Source organism: Urocitellus parryii, chromosome 3, assembly GCF_045843805.1.
Source record: "Urocitellus parryii isolate mUroPar1 chromosome 3, mUroPar1.hap1, whole genome shotgun sequence".
Taxonomy (NCBI): Eukaryota; Metazoa; Chordata; class Mammalia; order Rodentia; family Sciuridae; genus Urocitellus; species Urocitellus parryii.
Window position 1 is genome coordinate 71,295,192 of NC_135533.1, and position 13,792 is coordinate 71,308,983.

General features: G+C 35.1%; 1 non-coding gene across 1 annotated transcript; it reads left to right on the forward strand.

Annotated features, from left to right (window-relative positions):
- The first annotated feature begins 12,732 nt into the window (after positions 1-12,732).
- Positions 12,733-12,839, forward strand: LOC113196867 (U6 spliceosomal RNA). Its single transcript, XR_003302617.1, has one exon. It is a non-coding gene; the product is annotated as a U6 spliceosomal RNA (small nuclear RNA).
- Positions 12,840-13,792: the final 953 nt, after the last annotated feature.

Here is a 13,792-nt window from a genome sequence, read left to right on the forward strand (position 1 = left end):
TTTTAAAAAAATATTTATTCTTAAGGTTTAGGTGGACACAATATCTTCATTTTACATTTACGTGGTGCTAAGGATCGAACCCAGTGTCTCGTGCATGCTAGGCAAGCACTCTACCTCTGAGCCACAACCCCAGCCCAAGATAGTCTTATCTTTTGAATTTGATGAAGTATCATTTCTGCTCTTCCCTTATTTCAACCTTTTCATATGAACTAACTTATCTTTTCAATTTACCAATGGCAGCTTACCAGTGGAGGTGGGGAGGGATGTAGAACAGTATTCTGGATTTGACCTGCATGAGGCAGAGAATTTTCATTACTCACTAGTCACTAAAAAGATTTTCTACGGGCTGCACACAATATCCAGACAAAGACTTAATAAAGATCCACACATCCTTTTAAACCAGTTATACCATTTATCTAACCAACTAATGAAGGCCTTATGGACTATGAAATATGGTGCATGTGTCTATCTATGTATAATCTTAAGTTTTTGGCTTTTGTTTTGTTCAGTAGCATTGTTGTACGCCATAGAAAATTATCTGAAATAGAAATTAAGAGAGCATTCAGGAGCAGTGGTTCATGAAGTAATGTAGTAACTCCAAAAGCAGGAGGACCACAAGTTTGAGGTCACCCTCAGCAACTAAGTGAAAATCTCAACAACTTGGCAAGACCCTGTCTCAAAATAAAAAATAAAAGGGATGGGGATATAGCTCAATGGTAAAGGTAAAGTGTCTCTGGGTTCAATTTCCCAGTACAAAAAAAAAAAAAAAAGAAAACAGAAAAGAAAATCAAGAAAGCAATCCAATTTATAACAGCATGAAAAATATGTAGGGGGCTGGAGTTGTAGCTCAGTGGTTGGGCACTTGCCTAACTTGTGCGAAGCACTGGGTTTGATTCTCAGCACCACATACGAATAAATAAATTAAATAAAGCTCCATCAACAACTTAAAAATATTTTTTAAAAGTACTTAGGAAAAATTTTTGCTAAAGAGGTGAAAGATCTCTACAATGAAAATTATAAAACATTGATGAAAAAAACTGGAAAAGACACAAAAAAGTAAAAAGACACCCAGGTTCCTTATTGTTTTGCTTTTGAGAAGGGAGGTTTTTTTTTTTTGTTGTTGTTTGTTTGTTTTTTGTTTTTTGTTTTTGGTGTAGGGTCTCAGTATGTTGACCAGGCTGGTCTCAAACTTCTGAGCTCATGTGATCCTTCCACTTAATTTTATTTGGAAATGACTAGATGCCTTTTGACTAAAGTATCCATTGAAGAATTGATAGATGATGTGTGGCTAAATAATCAGAATAGATATCATATAAATAATCACTTATAAATGAATGTAATTAAAACTAAATAATTCAAATAGGATTTGTATGGTTTATAAATCAATGTACTTCTGTGGACTTAATTGATTTCAAAATGCATATGTCTCCTTTTATGTTTTTAAAAAGAGTAATTTAAAGTAGTTTTTCATAGGTGTACAACATAATATCCTTTTAAGAATTTAGATTTTAAGTTACATTAAAATGCTACAAGAAATGGATTTGACCAGGCAAACAAACCAATGTCATGGTCATTCTCCATAAATGCCATAACAAATAATACTTAACATTTACCATATTTAGAACAATGAAATTACTTCTGTCAGATGTGTCTCCAAGCAACCCAGTTAGGTAAGTAATGATTATCCTGGTTTAACAGGGGATGATTTGCAGCATTGAGTGAGAAAATGATTGAATCCAAATTACCCCAGGAGACAGTATGCCAATCAATATCCCTGAGGATAATTCCATAACATCTTCAGTGTTTACAAAGCCATACTTTGGAGTCTTTTATGTACTGAAAACAATTTTAGAAGAAAAAAATACATACATATAAACAGTGGAATGAGTTAGACATCATTACCCTAAGTACATGTATGAAGACACAAACGGTGTGAAAATACTTTGTGTACAACCAGTGACTTGAAAAATTGTGCTTTATAGGTGTAACATGAAATAATTGCATTCTTCCATCATGTATAACAAATTAGAATAAATAAGTAATTTAATAAAGAAAAAATATGTCTCAGCTTATTTAGGCTGCTATAACAAAGAATATACTGAGCAGCTTAAATAAGAAAGATCTATGTCTCACAGTCTGGAGGATAGGAATTCTAAGACCAGGTTATCAGTGCATTGTTTAGTGAGTCTAATGAGGGCCTACTTCCTGATTCATAGATGGTAACTTCTACTGTGTCCCCACCTAGTGGAAGGGAAAAGGGAGCTGGAGGTATCTCTTTTATAAGGGCATTAACCACATTCATGAAGCTTCTACTCTCATGCCTGATCATATTCTAAGGGACCACCTCTAATACCATCATATTTGGGATTAGAATGTCAAAATGCAAATTTTGGGAAGGACACATTTATCCCATCACAAAATCCTTTATTGAGGCTATATGTATAGACTAGATAACATATTAGTTCTCCACAGTTTCCATCCCAAATTTATTTGCTATTCACTAGACAGGGCTCCCAATTGCTTTCTATTTAACCCAACAAGAGAAAATAGGTGAATTGTAGAACAAAAACATAAAAGGAGATAGTTTAAACTTCTTGACAGTGTGATGCATAGCTTTGTCTTCTGTGGTCTAATTCTCTTCATACCACCTAGGATTGGACTTTGCACATAAAAACAACCTGTGGATATCCAGTAAGGGACTGAGAAGACTGAAATGGGTCATAAAGGAATATTGGAGATTCTATTTCCCAGGAGATCCCCAACAAATATTTATTTGCCTGGAATGAATTATTGGTGGGATGCCCTTGAGGCTAGAATATTAATAGGTAGCATTTTCAGGCTTATTAATTTTAGAGTAAATATTTTTTCCCCTTCATGGTTGGTTATAACATCTAAATAGTTAAATGCTACCTCATCTGATATGGTACTTGTCTACCAGCCTCCCTTTTAGAGAAACTGATTTTCAAATAATTTCTCTTGTACATGCATTTTAAAGGTGTGTAATTAACTGGTAACAGGTTGTTAGGTAGCTGATGAGGTGTGAACCAGCCTCTAATTTGTTTTCTTTATTTACAACTTGCCTTGCACTTGAAGATGACAGCATGGTGTTTTTCATTCCCTGCTTACTTCACCAGATTAAAAAGTGATTTGTGAAGCCATTTTTAATTCCTCAAATTCCATTAAAAAGGAATATCCAAGGGAGTCTTAATCAAGACATAATAGACACTAAAATGTGATCACACAACAGCACTTCTAATGTGGCCCTATTTCAGCTGTAATGTTCAGGGTTTGCCTTCAGTTAACTGAACTCAGCCCTAACACTGACCTACAACTTCTAAAATAATGTCATTGCAGTTGGTACTAGGTTTATTGCAAATGTTTGCAGCTAACATATTTTATTGCTTTAGAATTTATCATATCACCCAAAGGGATAATTTGTCACAAAATTATTATTACTGTATTCTCACTAAAATTGTTTGTTTTCCCCTTCAAATTGCCTTGCCTTCTATTTAATAATAAATTTTTAAAAAATCAAATTGAGAAGAAATTAAAAGAAACATAGTGGAATGAGAATTTTTAAAAACACAAGACTGGAATACTGAAGACGCAGCTGAAACAAAAACCGCTAAATGTAGAATCCATATATAACCAAAAGGGATAATTTGGAACCAGGGAGAATATTGAGTTATTGGATGAGTTTGAAATGAAAGATGAAAATAGAACTCCATCCTTGCATTTTAAAATAATATAACTAAAAGTTAAGCTATAGAAGTTAAGCCACAGAATATATAACAATGTCATGTCCAGAACTTTTCACAACCCCTGGCTAAACAGTTAACCATCAGGCTACAAAGCACGGTTGTTAGGAAACTGGCAACATTTTTCTTTCAACCTATCAAAGCCTAAATCTGTATTTGTATCTATCTGTTTTTTTAGTGAAGATATGCCTCAAAGCATCAACTCCAGAAGCCACTGTGGTGATCAGTTAAAAAGAGATAATAATAGAATACTTACTGAGCTCTTGATTTATGGCAGGCATTTTTTTTAAGTGCTCTACAGCATTACCTCATGGAATCTTCATGATGACCCTATGAAGAGGACTATTAGGCTTCTCATTTTATGGACTAGGGAACTGAGGCCCAGATTTATAGTTAAAAGTAACTCCCCTAAGGTTACCTACTGCATGGGAAATTAAGAACAAAATCTGCTGCCAACTCCAAAACCTCTCCATAAAGATAGGGGAGGAGAAAATAGTTTTGTTATTGAATAAGCACTAAGCTACAATGTGATACCCACCACAGGCACTCTACTAAGAGTTTGCAAAGACAAATCTCATCCTTTTATATAGCCAAACAGTTAACAACATTTCACATGTTTTCAAGATAAGCAATTAGTATTCAAGTAAGAGGACTTAACATTAATATTTGTCACATAGCTCATCCTAATGTTACCTGGTATTGTAGTGTTAGCTAACTGAGGTGATCCAGGAAAAAAAAAACCCAGGCTTATCATATCTTAATGACAGGAGGTAGTTTTGAAACTTAGAGCATGGTATTTACCAAAGTTAGTTCCTACTTTCCCCCAGAAACTGGTAGGTAGGGCTACTAGTTCAAAGAGATAACCCCCAGGTCCCTGAGAAAGGCATTCCTGGGTCATAAAACTGACAGATCTGGTTTCAAAAGATTTATAACTTTAAAAAAATCTTTGTTTTATATATTTATTTTTATGTGATGCTGAGGATTAAACCCAGTGAATCACACATGCTAGGCAAGTGCTCTACCACTGAGCTACAACCCCAGCCCCTTTATACATTTTCAAGAAAGAGGAAAGTACTTAAATTTGGAAGTTTTCTTAAGTAAATGATTTAAGAGAAAGAAGAAAGAGAGGTCTCCTTATTTTCAACAAGGAGAGTTAACCCTCTTATTTTTATTTTCTTTTTAAAATTTTCAGTGCTGGGGATTGAACCTAGGGCCTTGTGCATAACAAGCATACACTCTACCACTGAGATATACCCCTGATCTGATTCTTTAGCCTCTTATTATTAATTTGTATATATCCATACAATATCTAATAAATGGTGAAGTTATAATTGAAGCCCAGATAGTCTTGCTATAAAGTCTTTTAAAAAAGCCATATAGTATACTAACTACCTTTGTAAGCTTCCTTCTTGGCTTACTGGAGGGAGGGGATGGACTGAGGGAATTCACATATCCACTCAACAAATATTTATTGAGTGCTTATGCATTTTGTTAGGCATTAAGGGTACAATTATGAATAAAATACAGAAGAGTTTTGCTGTCATAGCACTCAGTGTTGGGGTGGAGATGTTAGGGAACTCATCAGCCATGAACGAGTGAGTGCAGAAAGGACAATGAAGGCTGTAACCTCCAGGGAGGACATCAGACATAGCTATCAAAGAGAGTCTACAGGTCACAGGATAGGGAATCACAGGGAATTATCAGAACAGACAAACATCTGGAAAATGGGAACTGCTCTGCCAAACGTCCCTTAACCATATTTAATTACAACCCTTAAGGGAAGCATCACTTCAAGATCATGTCACACCTTCCTCTTGTGACTAGATTATCATGGCCCTCACAGAGGAAATTACTCAAAACTATAAAAAGGTCACTTGGGGCTGGAGGGGGAATAGGAAACTAAGGCAAGAATGAAGGACCCCCAGCCTTTAAAAATCCAAGACTCTGTAAGACCCATACCTTTCTCTCTGGAGGCAATCTGTGCAGAGACTTTAGAGTATGTTATCTTCATTTCTTACTTTTCTAATAAACTCCTGTCTACTTTGTACAAATCATTTGAAAATTTTCCTGGGGGATCAGTTACTTCGTTTCTGCAGGCCCATCTCCTCTGCAACAGACTCATATTTAAAAAAGGTTTTGAAATCTACCAAACAAATACAGATTGAGGAAAATAAAAAGTACAGGTATTTTGAGAGCATATTATAGAGGGAATTTGAACTAGTTTAGGTGGTCTGGGCGGCTATTTAAGTTAAAAACTGGAATTGGTTTTCTTGTTTGGTTTTAGTTTTTTTTTTTTTTTTTTTTTTTTGTACTGGGGATTAAACCCAGGGGCACTTTACCACCAAGTTACATCCCCAGTCCTTTTTATTTTTTATTTTGAGACAGGGTCTCACTAAGTTGCTTAGGGCCTTGCTTAGTTGCCAAGGCTGGCTTTGAATTTGTAATCCTCCTGCCTCAGCCTCCCAAGCCACTGGAGTTATAGGATGTGCCACTATTGTCAGCAAAACTAGAGTTTTTATGGAGAGGAAAAGACGACAACAAAAGGTTGATTTCAGTTTGGGGTACTAAAGAGATTGGGAAAAATAAGATTTTTAAAACATGTATGCCATGTTCTTTGAAGGCTTATTCTCCCAGAGTGAAATGATTTTTTAAATTTTAATTTGTTATATATGACAGCAGAATATATTACTATTCATATTACACATATAGAACACAAGATTTCATATCTCTGGTTCTACACAAAGTAGAGTCACACCATTCATGTCTTCATACATATACTTAGGGTAATGATATCCATCTCTTTCCTCCATGGTGAAATAGTTTTTGATAGCACATATTGAAAGGACACTCGCAGAGTCCACGCAAAGTCCAAGGACCACACCACATACCAGAACGTCAAGAAAGAGATATACTGTTGGTAACAGGAGGCACACTGACAAGGCTGTCCCTCCAAGGAAAATAGCAGCCTGTCAGCACTCACAGTGCAGCTTTAGAGCCAAGAGGAATCTCATAAGCTGCTTAGGAGTTTCATCTGGGGTGGGGTTGATAGCAGGCACATCTTCTTACAGGAAGTTAAGCAGCTTTGCCTCAGAATCAAAACTTTGGAACCTCCAGATAAAATGGCTCCTGACCTAAAATGGTGAATCTGATGCCAATATATATATAAAATATACATTTTAATTATCCTTGATTAACTAGACTATCTTACAACCAATAGGGAAAACAGTAGAAAAATAATAACAATGCAAATGTCTCTTGTCTATAGTAATGGGATGATTCTTTTCCACAAAAGAGCAAGTAAAAGCTGAGACTGTAGCTCAATGGCAGAGCACTTGCTTAGCATGGTACTGGGTTCAATTCTTAGTGCCAAATAAAAATAAACAAAGGCATTCTGTCCAAGTACAATTACAAAAAAGTTTTATATATATATAATTTTTTATATATACTTTAAAATATATATATATATATATATATATATATATATATTTAAAAGTATAAGTTATCTTGTCTGGAAGAGTTAAAAGTTTTTAGAAAATATATATTTTAATTATACATGGGCATAATACCTTTATTTTACATATTTATTCTCATGTGGTGCTGAGGCTCAAACCTGGTGCCTCACACATGTTAGGCAAGTGCCCTACCACTAAGTTACAATCCCAGCCCTGGTAGAGTTAAAACTGATTTCTAACTTTAAGATAAATAAAATGTAATCTTTTGGGATTATCTATAGAATATTAGCTAATTTATTTCTATTAACAAGTTCATTTCAGCATTTCTGGTAGCCTATTTTATATCTGTTACTTAAATATTTCTTTGAACTGGTTTTGTTAGAATACAATGCTGCATAGACATGTGCAAGGGAGATTGGGAAAGGAAATTTTGTCCCTGTTCCTAGGCTGCCCCCAGCTGACTATTACACCACCCAGGGACCCAGGGATCACTTCTTGTGGCCAGAGAGCTCCTTGCCAATATGGAGAAAATGGATATAATATATGCTAGAAAAATTTCCAAGATGGTGAAATTGGCACAGGTATACTAAGCCATGGTGGGAAACTGCAGTGACTGCCCCAAATGCATACTACATGAGAAGGGAGGTTCCCAAACCAGACATAAAACCCTTCCTCTTATAAGACCCCAAGCCAGTTTCAAGGACTGCTCTACATACCTCAGAGTGTTACTTCCATTTCACTAAATAAACTTTTTATGTTTTTCTGTGTCTCTCAACTGAAATCAATCTTTTGAAAAGACAAAAACTGACAAAACCTCTGTGAAGTAACTGTTTTAATATATTACTAGTTTCCTTATTAATTAATGAGTTAAAGAGGCTATTTAATTTGTCTTGATTTTATATTTGGTAAGAGCCATAAGTATACCTGTTAGCTGCCAGGCCTGCATTTTTAGGGGCAGGCTCTTATACTTTACAGGACTGGAGGGGCAATATGCCTTGGAAGTTGGATTTTTATGTTTTTTTTTGTTTTGTTTTGTTTTGTTTTGTTTTTCATTTTAATGGAGGCCCTTTGGAGAGACTTACAAGGAACCAAACAAAATCACCAAGTCACTCATTTTTTTTTTTTTAGGTGACTTTAAGTTTACTATGCTTTTTATAATACTAAATTCTTGGGATGTGATACTGGTCAAATTATAATTGTTATATTGTGTGCTTGTATAAATGTGTAACCCAAAATCCCATCTGTATGTACAACTACAATACACCAGTAGAAATGTGGAAAAAAGAAAATAAAACACTTCTGACAAATAATACTAAATGCTCCACCCAGAAGCATTAGTGTCTGCCATTTTTTTTTTAATGTGATTTATGACCTCAATTGGGCATGCTCAGGGATATCCCCACAGTTACATGTGATGATGAGTTTTTCCTATATGGATATATAAATTTCCTCAAAAAGCCCCTTTCTCTCTTTGCTCACAGGAACACTGCTTTGAAAACTATCCCCAGTTCTCTCTTCACTTGCTACAATAAACTCCCTCCACTATTTTATTTCCTAGTTGCACTTACTGGCTTTGCACTCACCAAGAGGCAAATTCATTGTGTTACATACTTTTTTGAAAATTATAGTCCAGCAACTGTGATATAAGTTCTTTTATCAGATGTTCAGGTAAGGGCTTTTCTGGTTTGACAATAATAAAAACACAGTTGTAACCACGTTTCCATTTTTTTCTCCTCTACACAGATGTAACACAAAATTGTCATCAATTCTTCAAACTCTCACTTCAAAAATCCTACTCCAAGAACTTTTATGAAACTCATTTGAATCCTGAATAAATAGCAACTTTAACAGAATTCCTGGGAAAAATGTGAAGCAATAAAGATATATATATATATATATATATATATATATATATATATGAGTATGCATAGAGAAGACTCTAAATTTCCATAAATCCCACTTAGATTTTTAGGTAGTTTTGAGAAAAATATTCACTATTATTTATCTCACATCTATTATTTCCTTTAAATCTCCAGGCACTTTTCCCTCATTTTGAATTTCAGTGCAAATTGGTTCATTGCCTGCCCTCCCCAACTTTTTTCCTTCTAGATCATTCTTCTAATCCCACCCCTCAGGGTTTTCTTGAGTCACATTGTATTCTTTCTTTTTTTTTTTTTTTTTTTTACTGGGGATTGAACCCAGAGGTGACTTACCACTGAACCACATCCCTTGCCTATTTATTTATTTCTGTTTTAAGACAGAGTTTCACTAAATTGCTTAGGGCCTAAGTTGCTAAGGCTGGCCTTGAACTTGTGACTCTCCTGACTCAACCTCCCTAGTCTCTGGGGTTATAGGTGTGCACCACCTTGCCACACATCACACATGTATTCTTGGGTTCCCTCCCACTAACATTTAAAGAAAACAAGGCAAAATTTTAAACAGAGCATAGAAAGTCCAACCCACTTCTTCCATTCTAATTCATTGCTCATTGAAAGAGGAATGAAGTGATCTTATCTTGCTAGTTGGTATTGCTTGGTAAGTGGTGTTCATTTTCTGAAATACATCTAGATTTAGGACAAATAGAGCTGCTATTAACTATGTTAACATTTGGATCACTGTGAAGTTCTGGAATGAAGTGGATAAAAGTAAAACAGAATATATCTTTCTTCATCTGTTCAGGCCACTGTTTTGGAGGCTGTGAATCCAAGATCAAGGTGCCAGCAGATTTGGTTTCTGGTGAAGACCTGTTTTATGGTCCATAGAAACCATTGTCTTCTGGCAGTGTCCTCACATGGTGGAAAGGGTCAGGGGTCTCTCTTAGGCTCCTTTTATGAGGACACTAATCCTATTCTAGAACTCTTTGCTTTCATGATCTATTTACTACCAAAGGCCCTGTTTCCTAATTCCACCCCCTTGGAGGCTAGAATTTTAACATATAAAATTATGGGGTGACAAAACATTAAATATATAGCAACTATGAACTATTTATAATAAATCAAATTGAAATAAAACATCAAAGAAATTATAGAAAAGTAATAGAATAAGTAAGAATTTTAAAATATCTTGTATTAATCAGCAGTGCCAATCAATAATAATTAACCTTAGCGGTTAGAGTTTTAACTTTAATATTGGAATATTAAATATTGCAATGTTATCTTATTATTTAAAATGAATTTCCTTTAAAATTTGAATTTGATATCACCTCTATAGTTTAACATCTTTCACATAGCGTCCCGTATTTTAGATAAATAACAAACTTTAAAAAATTGAGGCACCCTATTCTTTCAGCTTTATCTTGTAGCCATTGCCCTTGCTCATGATTTGAAGAATGGAAGGATGAGGAGGAGGAGGGTAAAAGATGCATTGTCAGCATACAGCACTTGCAGATCCTGTCTCCTTCCAGGATAGCATTAGAATTGGCTAAGCCTGTATATGCAAACATAAATTCCTTAAGTAACAAAATGCTTAATTTGCTTTTGAGGAGAAGCCTCCAGAATTCATTTAAAGATGCTTTGAAACTGGCTTTTCAAGAATGCATGTGCACAGAAGCAGCCAGCTCATCTTGTCCTTGATCTTTTGACATCACAAATTCAAAATCTTCCCCTTCTCACTACCCAGACAGTAAGCAGAGTCTCCTTTTTCTCTTTTTATAAATTCTCCTGATACCAAATGATTCCCATAACAGATATGAGCTTTCTTCTGTGCTATTTTCTTGATGGTCAGCTCACAATTAAAAAAATATCATGCCTAGTATTGACTTCTAATACTTAGGTTTGAAATGAACCCTGTTTTCAAAGGATAATCATTTATTTATCTTTAATAAAAAGAAATTCACTTTGGACACACTTTAATATAAATTCATTAATTAGGCACGATCTAATTTCTTATTAATTTTTATAATTAATTATTATTTTCTTATTAATTTCCAATTTTATCAGAGGCTTTGTTTCTGCCTCCACATGCCAGGCAACCAGGAGTGGAAGCCAAGGATACCACTCCCTACCACTCCCCACTATGGAGAAATCGCAGACAATGTGTGTGTGTGTGTGATTGGGGGAGAATTATATGATGTGGGTGATTAAAAAAACTGCTGTACCCCAACCTGATATGGCTTGCTAGAAAATGAATTCCACTATTAAGAATTTCTAATCTAGGAGCTGGGGTTGTGGCTCAGCGGTAGAGCGCTCGCCTAGCACGTGCGAGGCCCTGGGTTTGATCCTTAGCACCACATAAGAAATAAAATAAAGGTATTGTGTCCCTCTACAACTAAAAAATGAATATAAAAAAGAATTTCTAATCTACTAAAATAAAACCTGAAAGAAGATTAAGACCTGAATTGGGGATATGGGGATTGGTGAGAAAAGATGGAAAAGGCTATAAGATTGGATGTTGTTCAGAGATAATAAACTTGGACAGGACATCAAAACAGAGGGCTTGATGAACCCTAGAACCTGGGAAAGGAGAGGTGATGGGTGGTGTGAATGGAAAAAGAAGGCATACAGAGTACTCAAGATAAACTTAGTCCACTCTTTTTGCCAGAGCCAGGAGTGCTCTGAACCTGGGGGAGAGAGGTTCTTTGAACATAATGGGGAAAAGCCTGTATCTGAAAGTATTTGCTGAGAAGGGTGGTCCACAGACTTTCCCTGACTGCTCAAAATAGTTTAAGAACCTGTGAGACTTAGCCCTTTTCTTGTTATTAGTACTTTCCATACTATATTTTCCTTATCAATGATCTTTCTAAAAAACTTTTCCAATTTATTCTTTTGACAAAACTTTTATATCTTTGCAGATCTCTGAAACTATTTTTAAATATCCTCCTCATGAAGTCTGTCCTATTTTTCAGGGACTTTGAAGGAATAGGCTACCTAGAGAAAAATATCTGCAGTATAAGATACAACTAAGGACAAGACCCCTACTTCAGCTTAGAATATCATGGTGGATTTGCTGAGAGCATTTATAGTGCATTTAAAATCTGCAAAATATTTAACAAACACACTCACCAGTTTTTGTCACCATGCCAGAGAAGAATGAAAAAGAAAAAATGAAGGTATTATAAGCATGATGGTGTGTTATGCTGCTGCCTTTTCTCTTAGGCTACTCAATACGAACGAACTTCAATTCATCTTTTCCCAGGAAGGATTGTTTGTAAATTGCATTAGGATGATTCTGGATTCTCAGAAAGGCTGGTCTGTCTGGACTCCTGGAGGCAGCTAGAGAAGCTCTTGTTTTTAATGTCATGTTAGTTTCTTATTTATTTAATATGTCAGTCAAAGTGGGAAATGGCTAGATATTTGGACATACAGCAGTATATGGTAACATCTCTTTTTGTATGAAGGACTTTAAAAGGGAGAGTACCTTGAAGTGCCTGATTTGGAGAAAGAGGTGTGTGTGTCTGTCATCAAGAGCTCTTAACTGTGTGCTTAACATTCTGCTGCAGATGTTTTTAAGCATTCTACTCCATATTATTCCAGTTGTGTAGTTTCAGATTTTAATGGAAACAGTACAGTTCAAAATATATTCAAGTGCTCACTTCAGCAATACATACACGAAAACTGAAATGATACAGAGATGATTAGCATGGCTCCTGTGCAAGGATGATATGCAAGTTTGTAAAGCATTCCACATTTGAAAAAATATTAAAAGTATTTTAATGATTACAGAGCAGTCTAAATTCTATTTATCTCTACATTTTGGAAATGCTAGAAGAAAATAATTTATTCTCTACAAGACTGTTTCACACTCTGTCAAGAATGTTCAAGAAGAAAGAATACAGTTTCCATTTGTTTCTAAACAATCAAATAAGGGCTGTTCACTTATTTTGTTGTCAAATACAAAAAATAAATGTACTATGCTAAAAAAAAAAAAAGTCAATGCAATGCAAAGTGCTTTTAGGTCTAGCTACCATTTTTTACACTTTCCTAAACCCTTTCATACTTAATTTTTAATACATATCCTAAGACATAAATCTTACTTGAGAATATAATAAATCTCCATTATTCAGGTTGTTTAGTCTATTGTTATTTTGCTTTATTTATTGGCAGGTGGCTACAATTTGAAGAAAGTTTAAGAATTTTAAACACTCTGAAAGAAAGGCAATTAAATTTCTCCTCTCTAGTATTACATTAACTCCTTCAGGCTAACAGAATCCTATTTTCTAGATTACCTTTCTCTAGTAGACACCCCCCCCCCCAGACCCCATAACAGAGGTTACAGTGACATTTCAGGGAATAAACTGAACACTGAGGATCACTGTTGAAAGTGTAAGAAAATCAATCAAGAAATCACTCACTTAAGAGTAGTCAGGTTCAAATGACAAATTTGAGCCAAAGCCTGCTGGTACGAAATCAGGAGATTGCTCTCTTTTGAGAAGGGTATGATCTTTTTTTTTTTTTTTCCAGAACAACTTGATATGGTGTATCAATTTACTTTATTATAAAAGTAGAACTGCTCATCTAAAGTTCCTGAGTAACACTTTAAAAGTGAAAGTTTTGTATCAGATAGCATTATTATTACAGAGTGATGTAAATATTATATTTCAAAGTTGTGAGTTTGCTGGATTAAGTGGAGGGTAGGAGTGCTCAG